The sequence below is a fragment of the Megascapheus bottae genome, chromosome 32, assembly GCF_031878675.1.
Source record: "Megascapheus bottae isolate mThoBot1 chromosome 32, mThoBot2.hap1, whole genome shotgun sequence".
NCBI lineage: Eukaryota > Metazoa > Chordata > Mammalia > Rodentia > Geomyidae > Megascapheus > Megascapheus bottae.
The window spans coordinates 5,035,055-5,053,074 of NC_143540.1; the positions used below are offsets into that span (position 1 = coordinate 5,035,055).

The 18,020-nt window shown below is 46.6% G+C and overlaps 1 protein-coding gene across 3 annotated transcripts in view; it reads right to left on the minus strand.

The window, feature by feature from the left end:
* The window catches only part of Cep63 (centrosomal protein 63), a 70,688-nt gene extending 54,747 nt beyond the window's left edge, over nt 1-15,941 (minus strand). The window contains exon 1 of one of the 3 annotated variants that reach the window (XM_090323518.1): nt 15,877-15,941. The gene's annotated coding sequence lies outside the window, so the exon portion shown is untranslated. Of the gene's footprint in view, nt 1-15,358; nt 15,648-15,876 lie in introns of those variants that run through there. The other 2 variants (XM_090323517.1, XM_090323516.1) reach the window with 2 other exon arrangements.
* Between the last annotated feature and the right edge of the window lie 2,079 nt (nt 15,942-18,020).

Genomic DNA, 18,020 nt, shown 5'->3' on the forward strand with positions numbered 1-18,020 from the left:
GCCACCTGGGTTTGTCCTTGAAAATTCTTCTCATTTGAACTTGCAATTGTTATTGTCTTGGCTGTAGCTGGCCAGAAGAGATTGGGGCACCATCCAGTTCTCCAAGCCCATGGACCTGAAATCTGAGGCACCCCACGGCTGTGGCCTTGCCCCTCCCCCTCCATTCCCTTTCATTCAACTACACAGCCCTGTGTTCTGCTTTGGAAGGTCTGGGGCTCTCAGCATCTTCTCCCTCTGCTCGAACCGCGCCCCCCCCCGCCCCCGCCACTCTCTCTTCCCTGTGAGCTTCTCAGCCTGTCCATCTCCTCAGCTATCTGCCTCCCTGTCAGATGCCTGCAGAGCCTCCTGTACTATGCATTTATGTTTACAGCCAATCTTCTGTGTAATGCTGGCATCCTCCTGCTATATGGTGAGGATGGAAACTACATGATCACTGTGACCCAGTCGACAATGCCTGATGCCCCACAGTTGTTCAATAAGTATTTGAAAGATGAATATAGAAAGGGAAGAAAGGAGGTCAGGAGTGTGGCCTACTGGTAGAGTACCCACCTAGCATGCACAAAGCCATGAGTTCGATTCCTCAGTACCACATACACAGAAAAAGCCAGAAGTGGGGCTGTGGCTCAAGTGGTAGAGCATTAGCCTGGAGAAAGCCCAAGGACAGTGCCCAGGCCCTGAGTTCAAGCCCCAGCACTGGCAAAAAAGGAAAGAAAGAAGGAAGGAAAGAAGGGAGGGACAGAGGGAGGGAGGGAGGGAGGGAGGGAAGGAGGGAGAGAGAGAGAGAGAGAGAGAGAGAGAGAGAGAGAGAGAGAGAGAGAGAGAGAGAGAAGAAAGAAGGGCTCATCCCCCTTCAAAATCTCATAGGGGTTGATGGGATTGGAAGTTGCACTCTGCCCTTGAACTCCAGGACACACCAGCCCATTTTGTTATCTGGCATGTGACTTGCAAAGTGAACAACATTCCCTGGAGGTTAACTTGGGAAGAAAACAAAAACAAAAACAAAACCCCTGTAAGCAGAAGCCATTCCCCAGAATGCACAGGCTTTTCTTCTGGGGGCCCATGACTCACTTCTAGGCTCAGTGGTGACGTTGTTCACTGTCAAGGTGTTCGTCACTCACAGGCATGACTACCCCGGCCTAGCCACCCAAGATGACTCAGCCCACACCCCAGCTAGACCTCCTGTGGCATCCACTCAGGCTCCAAGGCAGGATACTGGGCCTGTCGAGGACAGAGCTCATTGTCTGCACATGGTGCCTCAACCTTGACTCTGGTCTCTGTCACTGGAACTTTCTTTTACCCCAGATGGCTAATTTGTCATCTTTTGCAGGGGGAGGGGGAGGAAGAGAGAGAAAAAATATGAGGTTGTTTCTATGCTGCCCAGGCTGGTCTTGAATTCTTAGAGTGATCTTCCGACATCGGGCTCCTAAGAAGCTGGGACTTTAAGCAAGCACCACTGAACCAGCTTGACATTTTTTTATTTTTAAGTTGAGCTTCTTTTTGCTCAAGGTTAACACTCTACCACTGCTCCACTTCTGGCTTTTTTGGTATTGTATTAGAGATAAGAGTGTCACTGACTTTGTTGCCAGGGCTGGTTTCGAACTGTGATGCTCAAATCTCAGTCTCCTGAGTAGTTAGGATTTCAGACATGAATCACTGGATGCCTGGTGTGACATCTCTTTCTTAAAGGAATCAACAATAGCCTGCAGAGAGAAGGGACCTAAAACCCTAATTCTGTCTGCTCTGAGCCTCCTTTCTGTGTCTAAAGCAAGAGCGAGAGAATGGCCCCTGAGACTCTGCTGTGACCCTCACAGCAAGGCTCACCTGCCCTACCTCCCATGAGACAGCCTGAGCTTTGCAGTAAGTCTCTCACTGCCCCTAGGGCATCATGGAGAAAACAGTGAGGGGGTGAGAAAGACCAGGATGAACATCTTGTGAGTGAAACACCCTATTGCTCATCCCTGTGGATGGCTGGGCCATGGCTGAGTCCACAGATGTGTCTACCCACTTAACCACTATTCTGCAAGGTCAGTCATTCACAACTGGCACAGAGCAGCACAGGGAGGTCAGAGAAGGTGCCTCATCTCTCACACATCTCAAGGATGGCATTCATCCTATCCTGTTTTCCTCATACCCCAGACCTAGGAAGGCCTCTAGAAATCCACAGCTAACTTTCCCAGAAGCTGCCTGCAGGTACCTAGCTGGAAAGGTCTGGGTGCTGTGCCACGCAAGGCACCAAGAGTGTTGGGCTGGTACACACAGCATACAGGTTTTTCCAAGGTGGTCCGACAGGCAGCATCAGCTTATAGGAATCAGTGCTAGCCTCCAAAAGAAACATTCACATCTCCCTATTTATTGCTATGTCATTTGCAGTATTTGAGTTCTGATGGCATTAGCTTGATTTCCCAGAAACAGATGAATATATAAGAAAAAATCTATGATAGATACATAGAAATACTATTCATCTATTTAAAAAAAACAGAATCATGCCATTTGCAGAAAAATGGATGGAACCATAGGTCATTATGCTGAGAGTAATAGCCTGAATCAAAAGACAAATACCACATGTCTTCTCTCATAGGTGACTATAGAAAGAAAAAACTAATAATACATGTATATAGAAGAGAGCATACTGGGGCCAGGAGTTTGGCCTAGTGGTAGAGTGCTTGCTTAGCATGCACAAAGCCCTGGGTTTAATTCCTTGGCACCATATGCATAGCAAAGGCTGGAAGTGGTACTGTAGCTCAAGTGGTAGAGCACTAGCCATGAGAAAGTCCAACAACAGTGCCCAGGTCCTGAGTTCAAGACTAATGAAACAAATAAACATAGAGAATCTCCTGACTCTTACTCCTTACCCAACTTTCATGCTATGAAGCTCTGGAACAGGATGAAAATATGTATTCTGGGTTCTTTTTCTTTTCTTTCTTTTTTAGCCTAAAGTGTAATTGTTGCGTTTTTGGTGGAATCTAAACGTCTCCACATGAAATCAACTGTGTGTGAAGCAGCTGTTCCTGGTGTAGTCAAAATGGCTCCAGGAAAATTCCATGAGCTGTCCCTGTAGGCCCCTCACATGAATGCTGCCAACTTGAGGTCAATGTGGCTTGAAAAAGGTGGCATTTGTGTCAGCTAGCTCTGGCTTCCTAGGCCAAAGCTAAGTAAACAGGAGTCCTGGAGAACGATCCATTCCTTCAGGAGGGCCTATGATGGGTTTTTCCAAGGGAATGAAAGGTGTCCTTTGTAAGGGGGTGAGGGGAAATGAGATCTGCTATTCACAGCTCTGCCTGGTCTCCAATGACCTCATCCATGTTGCCTTTCTCGCCGTTTCTTCTCTCGAAAGAACTGGTACTGGTGAACAGTACTACCTCACTATGAAGTATCAGGGGGAATAGAGGGGGTGAGAGGGGAGATAAGTGATTGCCAACCCCTCACTGCAGGTGACAAAGGGCTGAAGCAAAGAGAAGACCCAGACAAAACTGGCCAGCTGTATTCAGTTGTCATACGCCTATACTGTTTTCCTCAGGGGGAAGTAACATGGAAATATCCCTTACCCTATCATCTAGACTTCCTAGAAAACCATAATTGCCCACAATTGCATTATAATTACCCACCACCACTATTCTATTTGGAAACCTCACTTCCGTGGGTTCTATTCTGAAATTCCTCCCCCTACCTTGAGAAGCAAGACAAAGCACTTTAAATGGTTTCTTGCTGGACATTTTTTTTCCTCTCCTCCTCCAAAAACCCTTATAAATTCCATGCTATCCCTTCAACATCTATTTTAACTTGTGTATAAATGAGATCATTTGTTCTAAGTAAGGGAAAGGAAAGGAGTAATGAGTTATTTTCCACGACTAGCCAAGAATAGAAACAAATGTCACCTACTGATTCTGCTGTTCCTGTAGAGATGTCTAGAGGGAATTTAAATTTTTTAAGAAGAGCCAGACTGGTATGGAAGAAAAAAAACATTTCAACCATCCAGATATCCGCTCTAACAGGTGTCATACCTTTCCAAGATTTGGTTTCCCAAATGGAGAAATAAAGACTGAAGCTATGCCAGCATGGGTTGTAAGATAGTACAAAAGCAGAGCATCAAGTGACAATGAAGACAGTAAAAGAACTATTTAGTCCTTTCAGGATATAGCATAGAAAGTCGTAGTTGGATCCTGGGAGGCCATTGTCTAATGGCCTTTCTATCTCTATAACCACAGAAGAGAAAAAAAGTCTAAGACACCTGCTGGAAGTATTTGCAACACTTGAATATCAGTACTTTGATAATAATACCTTTATTTTTCCCTCTACTTACTGTCAGCAGTGAGAAGCAGAGAACAACAGGAAAAGACTAGAGTCTTGATATCCTTTCAAAGTCAATCCCCCAATAACTTAACATCCTTCCCCTAGGCTCCGCCTACTGAAAGTTCTTCCACTAATAACATCACACTCCCTAGGGACCTTGGAGAGATATCTGAGATACAAACTACCATACATGTAGAATAGAACCAGCCCCAACCCACAGCCCTGTAGCCAAGCTAACTAAGCATAGCCAGGCCAACTCACATGTCTTCTGCCCATGTTGAAAGTCATTGAGGTTTGATTTTGTTTTAAATTCTTATGTAGTGTTAACCTCACTCATACAGCTAACTTCATTAAACAAACTGGAATCATCCCAGCTTTTTCAATGACCAGATTTTCTTTAAAGATCACAACAAAACAAATATATTTCAGATATCAACCCATGTGATACTGGCATGTTTTTGTTGTTGTTTTGTTTTTGGGTTTTTTTTTTTAATGGCATACCTTCTATCATATTTCCAGTCATTTAAGGTAATTTGTCTTGGCAGTTTTGAAAATTTATGTTTCCATAGAATTGTGAGTGAGTGTGTGTGTGTGTGAAAGAGAGAGAGAGAGACAGAGACAGAGACAGAGAGAGAGAGAGACAGAGAGAGAGAGAGGGAGGGAGGGAGGGGGAAAAGGAAAGGGAGAGACAGAAACAGAGACAGAGAGACAGAGAGTAAGTACTGGGGCTTGAACTCAGAACTTGGGTACTGTCCCTTAGCTTTCTTTTTTTCTTTTTGCTTAAGTTTATACATATCACTTGAGCCATAATTCCAGTTCTGGTTTTTTGATACTTAAATAGTGATAACAGCTGGGCACAGTGGCTCTTGCCTGTAATTCTAGCTACTCAAGATGTTCAGATCTGAGGATAAAAGTTCAAAGCCAGCCCAGGCACAAAAGGACCTGAGACTCTTATCTCTAATTAACCTCTAGAAAACAGGAAGTGAGGCTTGGCTTAAGGATAGGGTGGTAGCCTTGAGCTGAAGAGCTCAGAGACAGTGCCCAGGCTGAGTTCAAGCCCCATGACCCACCAAAAAACAAAAAAACTAGGCATAAAAGTCTCTTAGACTTTCTTGTCTGGACTAGCTAGCTTTGAGCCTCTATCTCAGATCTCAGCCTCCTGAGTAGCTAGGATTACAGGCATGAGCCACCAGCACCCAGCTTATATATGAATGTTAAGCCCCAAATACAAATACATATATGTAAACACATGCAGGATATCAACTTAGCTAAAACATGGTCCTTGCAGGTATAAGTTAAGGCAAAAATCACTGAACAACAAACAGGCAGTATAACAAAAGAAACATTAGGAAGTTGAAACATGTCTAGACCGGAATGTTGGAAGTCGTGTGAAGAGGGAGGGCAAAAGGAGAAGGGGAAGGAGAACAAATGTAGTTATAATCATCTATGCACATGTATGGGAACAGGACAAAGAAACTGAGTGACTTGATGGGGGCGGGAAGGGGGTGGGGAGCCAGGAGGGAGGAGAGGAAATAAATCTGATCAAGATGCATTGTAAGCCATGATACTCCATAGATCTTGTGTTGGAAATGAATTCTACAACTTGTGGGTAAGGACGGGAAGGAAAAATCTAGGATAGAGGAAGAAGGAAGGGGTTACCCTGTCCTAAAAGAAATGTATGCATGGCTGGGAATGTGGCTTAGTAATAGAGTGTTTGCCTAGCATGCATGAATCCCTGGGTTCCATTCCTCAGTACCAGTACCACCTAAACAACAACAACAAAAGAGAAAATTAAAAGAGGATTTCTTTGGGGGGTGGGTCATAGGGCTTGTACTCTGGGCCTGGGCACTGTCCCTGAGCTCTGCAGCTCAAGGCTACTGCCTTACCCCTTGAGCCTCAGCCCCATTTCTTGTTTTCTAGTGGTTAACTAGAGATAAGAGTTTTACATTCTTTAGTGCCTGGGCTGGCTTTGAACCACGATCCTCTGATCTCAGCCTCCTGAGTAGGTAGGATTACAGGTGTGAGTCCTATGCCAGCTTAGAAAAATTATTATTATTATTATTATTATTATTATTATTATTATTTTGTCAGTCCTGGGCTTGAGTTCAGGGCCTGAGCACTGTCCTAGGGTTTTCTCAAGGCTAGAGCTCTACCACTTGAGCCATAGCACCAATTCTAGCTTTTTTCTATGTATGAGGAATCGGACCCAGGTCTTCATGTATACTAGGGAAGCACTCTATCACTAGGCCAAACTCCGGGATCTAGAAAAATTATTTAAAAAAAAAAACATTTTAAAAAAAGAAATGTACTCTGCACCACACTTATGAAACACTAATCCCTCTGTATATTACCTTTATAACAATAAAAAGGATGTACTATATCCTAAGTAGACATGTAAAACTCTTGAACAACAACTAATGGATGCTGGCAAAGTACATAATAAAAACTCATAGCTACCTACATACCTTGAACAAACACACACAGTCCCCAGATCACAGGCATTTTACACATCAGCAAATTCAGGTAGTGTATCCTACCTGAATTTAATATGGATTTACCCAATTTCGCAATCTTTCCAGAGGATTAGGATGGTTTCCCTAAGGACTAATTAAGTTCCTTAGCTGGGGAGTCAAAAACATGGCAGAACTGGCCTCAGGAGCGGTTTGGTTCTGAAAGGCTGCTTGGGAGCCATGCCAGTCAGGTGCTGCTTCATTTTGTTCAAGACAGCACCGGGGAGGGGACCAAACATGGGACAGTGGTTCTATAAAGCCGGGTGGACTGTCCACCAACCTGGCATCCCTCCTCCTCCCCCTTCACCAAGTGGCACAGCTATGGCTAGGTTGTCACTCTCCCAACACTTGGTTCAAGGCTGTCTCTGTCCTGACTGAAACACTGGGGCTCCTGGTGACTTAACCTAGCTCATCAGTCAACCAGGCCGAGATAAGGGATGTAGCTCAGTGGCGGTGTGCTTTCCTAGCATGTTAGAAGAATGCTAGGATTGGATTCTCCGGCACTCTAGGAAAAACCCCAAATCCTACACCAACCAAGTGTAGGTCTCCACACCAGTGAAGGGAAACACTGCCCCAGGTTACCAGGCTCACACATGAGTGGGTCCTTTTTGTGTTTGTGCAATCTGCACACACACACACACACACACACACACACGTGGTTTGGGCCTGGCACTAGAGCCCAAAGCTCCTGGGGCACACATGGGCTTGAGCTGTACAATAGTTGGCTCTCCCTGGCTGGCACAGGGCCGAGCTCTGAGAATGGGGCCGTCTCAGTGGCTGTGGAGAATTCTGTTATTGTTCTGAAACCCATAGTGGCTACAGATCGATTCACCCCAAGGCCTGGCATCTTGTGCTGCAGCTGTGTGTGTCTCTGCCCCCTCCCCTCCACACCCCAAGCACCTGCCCTGTGCCCCCATCCCGCCTGCCCACCATCTGTCGTCTGAGTGTCATTGTCTGCATCCCTGCCTGGTGTCCTGGACGACACCCAAGGGGACCCAGGGCTTAGGCCTTGTGGGAGGCAAACAAGGAGGGTTTATTCCAGTCCCGTTTGGAGGTCACCATGAACAAAATAGCCTAATGCCCAGGGGGCATCTGTCTGCTCTCTAGTCCTCTAGCTTTTTTTTTTTTTTTTTTGGCACACAACTTCTTTGAGGGAAGGGAGTGCTCTCCAGAATCTGGAGGACAGAGAGTGGGCAATCCTAGCCAGATCCTCCTTGCATAGGCTTTTCTACACTGTTATTCTTTCTCCCGAAGCTCTTTGGGGCGCAGGCGTTCGGGGAGTCTGTTTCAAATGCAGATGTTGGTTTTGTCTGCCTGCAAGTCTGATCCACGTACTTTATCCCAATTGTCTGTGTCTTTATGAGTGCTGGGTGAAAGCAGAGCTGGTCTTTTCTTCAGCAATGGCAAAGGCAGCTCTTTGAAGTGTACACACACACACATATACACACAGACACACAGACACACACACACACACACACACACACATGCGTATTCTGCTAGCCTAACACCTCATCCCCAGCCCCCCACTGTAAGTAGGGGTAGTTTCAAACACTTTCACTGTGAGTGATCCAGCCAAACAGAACACAAACAAAGGAAAAACACAACCAAGCTGTAGACCATGCAGCCTTTCCAAACCACAGCCTTTCCAAAACCAGCCTCCTCCACCAAAGATTCTACTCCATGCTCTCTCCTAAGAATCTCCCAACATGAATTTGGAGAAATCCCACCCATCCCCACTGCCACTCCGTGGACAACCAGTACATCAACTCTTTTCTTCAACAGGGGAAATAAAGACCAAAGGCAGAAGAAGCTGGGGCAGGGCAGGGGATGGGAACTCCTTAGGCCTATAAAACCAAAGGCCCTCACCCTGAACCTGGGGTGCTGTTACTAAGGGGCACCTTACATGGCACCGAGGGTTGTCAGGGAGCAGCAGGTGATTGAGGCTGATGTGTCAATACATAGTATCACTCTTCCTGCTGGTCTCTTGATCTTATAGTATTCACACAAGGTCCAGTTCCTCGGAAGCCCACTCACCAATACCTGGACAGACTGAGGCTCCTGTAGCTCTTTAATGTTTCCAGCCTATAATTCTCCCTCTCAAGGGAGGCTTGCTGGGGACAAACGCGGGGCTGGATCTCAGATCTTGCCTCTATTTGTGCTTCAACTGTCCATTCTCAGACACAGGAAGGGTTGGGGCAGGGGAGTGAAGCACTTCTCAAGTCCCTTTGCTCTTCCCCAATTCACAGATGGGGTCCCTCTTCCATACTTTTAATGCAGGGACTGTCGGAGGACATTCAAGGTCCAACTATAGCAGGGGTATTTAAGGTTGTAAGGATGGGTTGTTACCACCTCAGAAGAGATTAAATACCTCAATAGAGACAAATTAAATACTGTTCTTAATTCTGTGTGTGTGTGTGTGTGTGTGTGTGTATCTGCTATTGTTTCATGTTTCATGGCAGATAAAATGAATGTTACTCCTTTGAGTTTAGTCTGGGTCATACGTTAATGATTCCACACTGTAATAAGTAGCTGAAAGAAAACAATTAAAAAAAAAAAAGAGGAAAGATAGTCAGATGCTGGTGCCTCATGCCTATAATCCTGGCTAGTCAGGAGGCTGAGATCTGAGGGTTGCGTTCAAAGCCAACCTCAGAATAGTCTGTGAAACTCATCTCCAAGGACCACCAGAAAACCAGAAGTAGAGCTGTGGATGTAGTTCAAGTGGTAGAGTGCTAGCTTTGAGCAAAAGAGCTCAGGGACAGCACCCAGGCCCTGAATTCAAGCCTTAAGAACAAACAAAAAAAAAAAAAAAAAAAGGAGAGATGTATTTGGGCTTCTGGTTTCAGACCATGGTTGTCTGGCTCCTTGGCTCTGGGCTGAGGGGCAGAAGAGCATTGTGGAATAGAAAAGTTGCTCATTTCATGAGAGTAAGAAGTGCCAGCATCTCCCAAGAGCATCACCTTGACGACCAGGCATCCATCTACCTATCTACCTACCTACCTATCTATCTATCTATCTATCTATCTATCTATCTATCTATCTATCTATCTATCTATCTATTTATCTATCTATCTATCTATCTATATTTTTTTTCCAGTGTTGGGGCTTGAACTTACGGCCTGGGCTTTGTCTCTGAGCCTTTCTGCGGTCAAGGCTCCTGCTACCTAGCACTCTGGTTTGTTTGTTTGTTTAAGATAAAGAGTCTCATGGACTTTCCTGCTCAGGCTGGCTTTAAACTGTGATCCTCAGATGTCGGCCTCCTAAGTAGCTAGGATTACAGGCATGAACCATTGGTGTCTGGCTTCTAAGCATTAATTTAACACATGTTCTTTTAAGGGATATGTAAGGACCCAAACTAAAAAACTAAGTATGGTATCACACATCTGTAAATCCTAACACTTGGAAACTGAGGAAGGAAAAGAATCATAAGGTCAAGAATCTAAGCTCACTGCCAGGGCCTGGTGGCTCATGCCTGAAATCCTAGTTACTCAGGAGGCTGAGATCTGAGGATAAAGGTTCAAAGCCAGCACAGGCACAAAAGGACCTGAGACTCTTTATCTCCAATTAACCTCTAGAAAATAGGAAGTAGGGCTTGGCTTAAAGGTAGGGTAGTAGCCTTGAGCTGAAGAGCTCAGGCACAGCGCTCAAGCCAGAGTTCAAGCCCCATGACCCCCCCACACACAAAAAAGAATCTAAGCTCACTCCACCCCATGGCCACCCCAGATGGTCTAACTCAGTTGGCAGGAGCTATGTGCATGAGAATTATGGTTGGAATAACTGAAATTCTTCATACAAATTCCAGGAAATCCAGGGGATTCTGGACACCACATGAAATTTTAAGAGAGGAGGGGAAATTAAACTGATTTTCTTTTCCTTGAAGCTTGTTGGAGCTGGAAGTGGGAGTTGAGAAGAGAAAGCTCAGTCCTGCCTGTCTTTTCAAGGCAGGGTCTCATAAAGAGGTGGTCCTGGTGCCTTGCTGAGGCTCCCAGGAGAGAAACAGAAGTGGTGGAGGGATACCTTTAAACCCCTTGAAGCAGGAGGAACATGTGTCTAAGGCAAACTCGGAGCCATGAAAAATTAGACTTTGGGGAGGAGCCCAAGCCAGGAGAATTAGTGTGGTCTCTCGCTTGAAGTTTTTGTTGTGCTCATCCTGAAGTGAACATTGCTTTTAGCCAAAGCAAACCCTGTTCCTAGGGAGAAAGCTTCCTTCCTCCTGTGAGTGGAGCTGGGAAAGGGGATGATGTGATCCCAACTTGTGTGTGTGTGTGTGTGTGTGTTAGGAAGGGGCTTCCCCTTGTTATAACAATTCTAACAAATTAGGGTAAACTTCATTGTTATTTGGCAGCTTATCCGACACCCCCCCCCCAATCTATGACCAGTGGCATCTCCTGGTCAAAAGCAAGCCTCGGATTCATCTTCACCACTGTCATCATAACCTGCTGCTGGGGCTGGCCAGCCAATTCTAGCAGCTAGGATTATGTTCTGCTCCCCACAGTGTCTCATGAACCATGTTCCTTCCCTCCATTGATGCAGGTCTAAGTCTTCAATTTAACCGCCAAAAAGCCAGAGTAGAGGTGTGGTTCAAGTGGTGGAATGTTAGCCCTGAGCAAAAAAAAAGTCAGGGACAGTGCTCAGGCCCTACATTCAAGCCCCAGGAGTGGCACAGAAAACTAAAAAGGGAGAGGGGGGGGGAGGGAGGGAGGGAGGAAGGGAGGAAGAGGGAGAGGGAGGGAGAGAGAAAGAAGAGGGGGAAGGGGAGAAAATTTATCTCTGAAAATAAAAAACGATACTATGATAGAGGGGAAATTTTGACAATCTTCAATAATAGAGGGGAATAAAAAGTCTTCAAAATTTTGCGAGTTCTAATATTCAAATAACTGGACTTGCAGAAAGGAGAACAGATTAAAGTTGCAACAAAATTATATGATAAACTCATAGCCCTTAGGTACATGAGGTGCCCAAATAATGGGCCTATGAAAGGCTCAGATCAAAGGACAAAAATGTAGCAAGACATATCCCTGAGGAATTTCAGGACTCACAGAGAAAACCCTAAAAGCTTGCAGAGAAAGGGAAAAACAGTTTATACCCAGTGATTAACAGTCAGGGTCAGTATCATATCTGGTTTCTCTAGAGCAGCATCGGAAGCAAGAAGACAATGAGGCATTCTTTCAAAATACACATGGAAAATTCTTTCTGCTTTTGTGTGGTTTTGTTTGTATGTTTTTGTTTTTGTAGCACCAGGGATTAAACTCAATGCCTTTCATTTCCATTTAAACCACACCCCCAAGTTCTTTTTGCTTTACCTTGTTAAAAGTAGGGTATTTATTGGCTTTTGCCCAAGTCAGCCTCAGACAGCAATCCTTCTATTACTTCTGCCTCTTGTGTTATTGGGTGAGAAGTAAAGGAAAAAAATGTTTGTTTTTTTTTGTGGGACATGGGGCTTGAACTCGGCTTGGGTGCTGTCCATGAGCCCTTCAGATCAAAGCTACCACCCTACCCCTGGGCCTGGGTATTGTCTCTAAGCTCTTCAGCTTGAACCAAGCCCCACTTTCCATTTTCTAGAGGTTAATTGGAGATAAGAGTCTCAGATACTTTTGTGCTTGGGCTGGCTTTGAACCTTGATCCTCAGATCTCAGCCTCTAAACTCCCAGCAGGAAAATGATTCCTAATCTAGAACTTTATACCCAGTTCTAATCTAGAACTTTATATTCAGCCAACCATCAATTATGCATGAGGACTAAGGGATGAATAACTCAGCAAAAAATGTGCCTTCCACCAAGCGCAGTGGCTCATGCCTATAATCCTAGCTACTCAGGAGGCTGAGATCTTATCTCCAATTAACCTCTAGAAAACCCGAAGTAGCTTAGTTAAAGGGTAGGATGGCTTGAGCTGTAGAGCTCAGGGACAACAGGGGTAGGGCGTAGCCTTGAGCTGAAGAGCTCAGGGACAGTACCCAGGCCAACTTCAAGCCCCATGACCCACAGGAAAAAAAAAAAAAAAAAAAAAAAGGTCCAGAGTTTGGACTAATGGTGGAGTGCTTGCCTAGCATGCACGAAGACCCAGGTTCGATTCCTCGGTACCAAATACATAGAAAAAAAGCCAGAAGTGGTGCTGAGGTTCAAGTGGTAGAGCTCTAGCCTTGAGAAAGTCCAAGGACAGTGCGCAGGCCCTGAGCTCAAGCCCAGGACTGGCCAAAAAAAAGGGGGGGGGCAGGAGTTTGACCTAGTGGCAGAGTGCTTGTCTAGCATGCACAAAGACCCGGTTTTGATTTTTCAGTGCCACATACATAGAAAAAGCCAGAAGAGGTGCTGTGGCTCACGTGGTAGAGCACTATCCTTAAGAAAGCCCAAGGACAGTGCTCAGGCCCTGAGTTTAAGCCCCAGGACTGGCAAAAAAAAAAAAAAAAAAGAAAAAAAATGCCTTCCCCAAATTCATTCTTTGGAAAGTTACAATAATTGAAGAAAGAAAAGAATAAGGATTTCAAGAAACAAAGGACCAAACAAAAATCAAATAAGCAGAAGACAGCAGTGAGACAGAGGGAAATCTGTTTGGATTTACCAAGATGGTGTAGACCCCAAGGATTACCAGTGAGTCTATATTTACGGAAGGGAATTTTAGAATTGCCTATCTGGGCAATGCTAAATACACAGAACATTAAACCAATGAAAAACACAATAATACTTAACTCCAGTAAAAAAAAAAAAGTTGTATAGGGAAAGATCATGCAGATACAGTATATGATTAAACTATGATTTATACTTAGTAATTTAACCAAAATTCATTTACTCATGTGTAAAGAATGGAGGGAAAAAGTGTGTGTGTGTGTGTGTGTGTGTGTGTGTGTGTGTTCATAAACGTTTGAAGTAGGAAGTAGGTTGTTAAAACTTACATCAGGGGTTGGTAATATGGCTTAGAGGTAGAGTGCTTGCTAGCATGTATGAAGCCCTAAACTCAATTCCTCAGTACAGAAAAAGCCGGAAGTGGTACTCTGGCTTAAGTGGAATAATGTTAGCCTTGAGCAAAAGTAGCTCAGGGACAGTGCCCAGACCCTCAGTTCAAGTCCCAGGACTGGGAAAAGAAGAAAAAGAAATTCAAGTGTGAATACAGATTATCTAAAAGAATTCAAAATGGAACTTGGGGGAAGGGAGTTAAGAGTCGGACAGAGTGCTGGCTGTCTTTACTTTGTGCTACTATTGGACTTTTTTTTTTTTTTTTGGTGCTGTGGCTTGAACTCACTTGCTTGGCTGGCGTGTTTCCACTTAAACCACATCTTCAGCCTGGCTTTTTGATGGTTAATTTGGAGATGGAGTTGCACAGCATTTTGTAATGGGATGGTTTAGAACTGTGATCTTCCCGAGTAGCTAAGATTCCAGGCATGAGCCACCAATGCCCAGCTTCTTAGTCTACTCTGTTTATGTATTTGTTGGTTGGTTGGTCATGGAGCTTGAACTCAGGGTGCTATCCCTGAACTCTTTTTGTTCAAGACTAGTGCTCTAATACTTTGAGCCACGGTGCCATTTCCTGTTTTCTGGTGGTTAACTGGAGTCAGACTTTTCTGTCTAGGCTGGCTTTGAACTGCGATTCTCAGATCTCAGCCTCCTGAGTAGCTCAGATGACAGGTGCAATCCATGGGCACCCAGCTTCTCAGTCTAATCTGGAAAGGGTCTGAGAGTCATCCATCACTGGATGAAATCTTGTCCCAATCCCTTTCTTCCCCCCCTCCCCCTCCCTGTCCCAGAGCCAAGACTCACCAAAGGGATCCCTGGGTTAGGCTGGTCTGGACTGCTGGGGCTGCCACTCACTAGAGGGCGCTCTTCTGTCACACTGGCCCTGCCTCACAAAACCCCACCCTGAACCCTTCAAGGACTGTGAACCCAACCCCTCCCTGCATTTCCTGCTGTCTCTAGTCAAAAGCAGGGGGGTCTCTCCAGGCAACACTGGCATACCCAACACGTCAACATACCTACATATGAGGCACGTGTTAGGGGTTAGATTGGTATTTCTAAATAAGCTCCTCTCATCCACTGGCTTTCCTTCCTTTCCCAGTGTGATGGCTGCCCAGACAGAGGAATAAGCTGGAGGGTACTCCATTCCTCCACACAATCATCCATGTCCATTTGACTCACCTTCCTCGCAGGACTGGGACTCATGGAGGGTCCAGACACTTAGAAACCCCAGAGAAGGAAGAGGTAATAGGAGCCATGTTCAGAACCCCCACACACCCCCCTCACACTCCATATCCTGCAACATGTGCAGGATTCACCCAGACCCCACATGAAGTAAAGAATCACAGAGGGTGGCTAAGGGCTCTCAGGGTATATGCAGTTTGGAAAGTCAGGATTCCTCTGTGTTTGTTTGCTTGTTAGACACAGATTCGAAAAGACAGCTTGAGAGAGATTCTGGATCTGGTGCTTGGGTGTGAAAGGGGAGGAGGCAGAGGCAGAAGGCAGGGGCTTGAGGGGAGCAAAACCAAGGTGGCGGTAGTGGAGGGTCGGAGGGGGAGGAGGAGGGGACCGAGAGCAGGATGGGGGAGGAGGAGGGGACCGAGAGCAGGTCCTTACTTGGCTTTCTCTGCTCTTGGAACTGGACCCCTGGGACTTCTTTTTCAATGTCCAGGTACTTCCTGCCATTTGCTTCCTGCCCCAGATTCTGGTAGTCTTCCTGTTCCCATAACCTGTCCAGGGGAGGCGGGGGCAGGATTTCACAACGAGCAGTCTTCCTTTGAAGTTGTCACCAGGCCCCTGAAGGCCATCCCCCATCCACTAACCATTTGGGAAGCAGAAGGACTTTCCTTCTCAACTCCACAGGAGGGGGCTGCTAAGTCTAAAGGGCTCCACTGAGACCTCCCTCCTCTTGCCTCATCCTGCAGCTGGCTGCAGTGAGACCACAGCTGCAAAACCAGGCTGTGAGGTCACAGTGCAGGCCTAGACACAGATCCAGGCTGCTGAGGGACTAAGGGTGTGGGTGCCTGGACCACTTGCTAAACCCTGCACAGGTCTGTGATGCTGCCACACCCTATGGGAGCTGCAGGCTCCAGAAGAAAAGGCTTGATCTGAGAACTGGGTCAACTCTATCTTACCAGGGCAAGATTCCAGCCCCAACCTTGTCATCGCAGCCACCTTGTCATCTGGGAAGAATCATGACCTGCAAGGAACAAACCAAGGGAAGTTAGAAACCTAGCTTACTCACTACTAGGGTCTCTCTTCCCCAGTTGACAGCAAATAAGTAAGTACATAAAAATGTGGATACAAGCAAGCTGGCCAGTTCAGTGCCCACCTGCTACCTCAGCACACTTGACCTGGGAACAAATTCTCACCACCCCTCCTGCAGAGTCAGGTGTGGCTAACATTTTGGCAGGCTCCCCTGAAGGCCCTGGCCCAGCCCTACCTCAGAGGCTCTGTCCTCAGCCTTTGTGCCATAAACAAATGAAGTGTTCACACATTCCCATTTGGGTTTTGTTCGGTCTGGGGTACAGAGGTGAACTGTCAGGGGAACCTGTTGCAGGCTGCAGCAAGCTTACACATTGCTCACTCCAGGATGTGACTCCTTGATTCTAACTGCCCTAAATGGGTACCCGTTCTGCAACCATGCCAGGAAAGTTTGTCAAACTTTTTGTTGACAAACTTCGTTCCAAATGCCCCTAAAAGACCAGAATGGACCAGGTGGCCTTTCCCCAGATTTTGCAACTCCAGAATACACAGGCCCACACTTACTCTCATCACTCCCTTTCCCAAAAGAATTCTGCAGGGTGGGGGAGGTTACCTGGAAACCTCCTTATCATATGTAAGGTTCTAACTGCATCTGGTTAGGACAGTTGTATGCTGGCCATAGCTTCTCTTTGTAAGGTAGTTTTGGGGCCTCACTGGTCTCAGATCAGTCTCTATTTGAGATGCACTATTTGGAGTCCAAGTGAAATCTCTCTCTCTCTCTCTCTCTCTCTCTCTCTCTCTCTCTCTCTCTCTCTCTCTCTCTCTTATATACACATACACACACTTTGGAAGGCTTGATTAAAAATTACCGATGGCCCTGTTTAGTGAGCTTGCAGAATTTTCTTGTCCCTAGTTCCCTTCAACAAATTCTAGGAAATGCAAATTATGCCTGGGGTAGAGGGGGACAGAACTCATCAGGCCTGGTGGGTGGAGGCCTGAGGAATGGCACAGAGGTGAGCAGATGCCCCTCCAGTAGGCTTTCTGAAGAAGGGATATGGACTAAGCCCAGGAGGAAGGCAAGGGGTAGAAGGTCTGCAGAGCTAAGAGGATTCCATGCGTGCGGGTGGGGGGAGGGCGAGGATAACAAGGGATAGAGAAGCGAGAACAAAGAAGGTCTCCTGGCTGGAGTAGGGGAGGGGCAGAGAGATAGATGCCAGGTGGACAGGAGTTTCCCAATCTGCCCTTTTCATCTAAGGATCCGGCATTCTGGAGGCCGAGACAGGGACCTGGCACTGTGTAATCCGAGGCACGCTCTTAATCTCTAAACCCTGGCTTCCATGGGGATGATTAAAAATAATAGTACAATGAGTTGGATGACTGAATGAAAAGCAGGTTAGTGGCATGTGCACAGTTTAAAGGTACAAAAACTGCTTACAACCTAGCAGAAGAGAGCTGGGGAGGAGGGGAGAAAGGGGACCAGTTAGTTGGGCAGATAGATAGGCCAGATTCCCCCCCCCCAAATTCCAACCCAGATTCTCACTTCCTGTGTGAAAAGGGCTAGCAAAGGTGTCTGTAAACAATAAAAGTGCAATTCAAAGATTGCCACTGGGGTGTGAAAACAGCAGGGGGGTGGAGGGGAAAAGAGAGAGGCAGCTGGTCAGAGAAATCAATTCCTTGCAGAGAGCGGATGTTTCTGCAGCTCATCGCTCCCCCCACACACTCTCCCGCGCGCACGCGCGCCACCATACTGCAGCAAACCCCTGGACACACCAGGCTAGAACAGTCCAGCCAAAGCGTTCAGAGAGGATGGCGGGTGAGAACAAGGTGGGGGCGGGGAGGGGGAGATTGTGGGCCGGCCAACGTGGGGGGCGAACCTCAGGGGAAAGTGTGAAAAGCCAGCCTGGCCACTAGGACTCTGGGCTACTTGGTTGGGGGGGGGGGGGCCCGAGCTCGGGCCGTCCCAGCTCCCGGCCGGCAGCACCGCCTCCCTAGAGGAAGGCGGGGGCCGGGCTGGGGAGCGGGAGGAGGCGGCGGAGGGCGGCGCTGCTGAGAGGTTATTTGTGGTTCGCTTTGA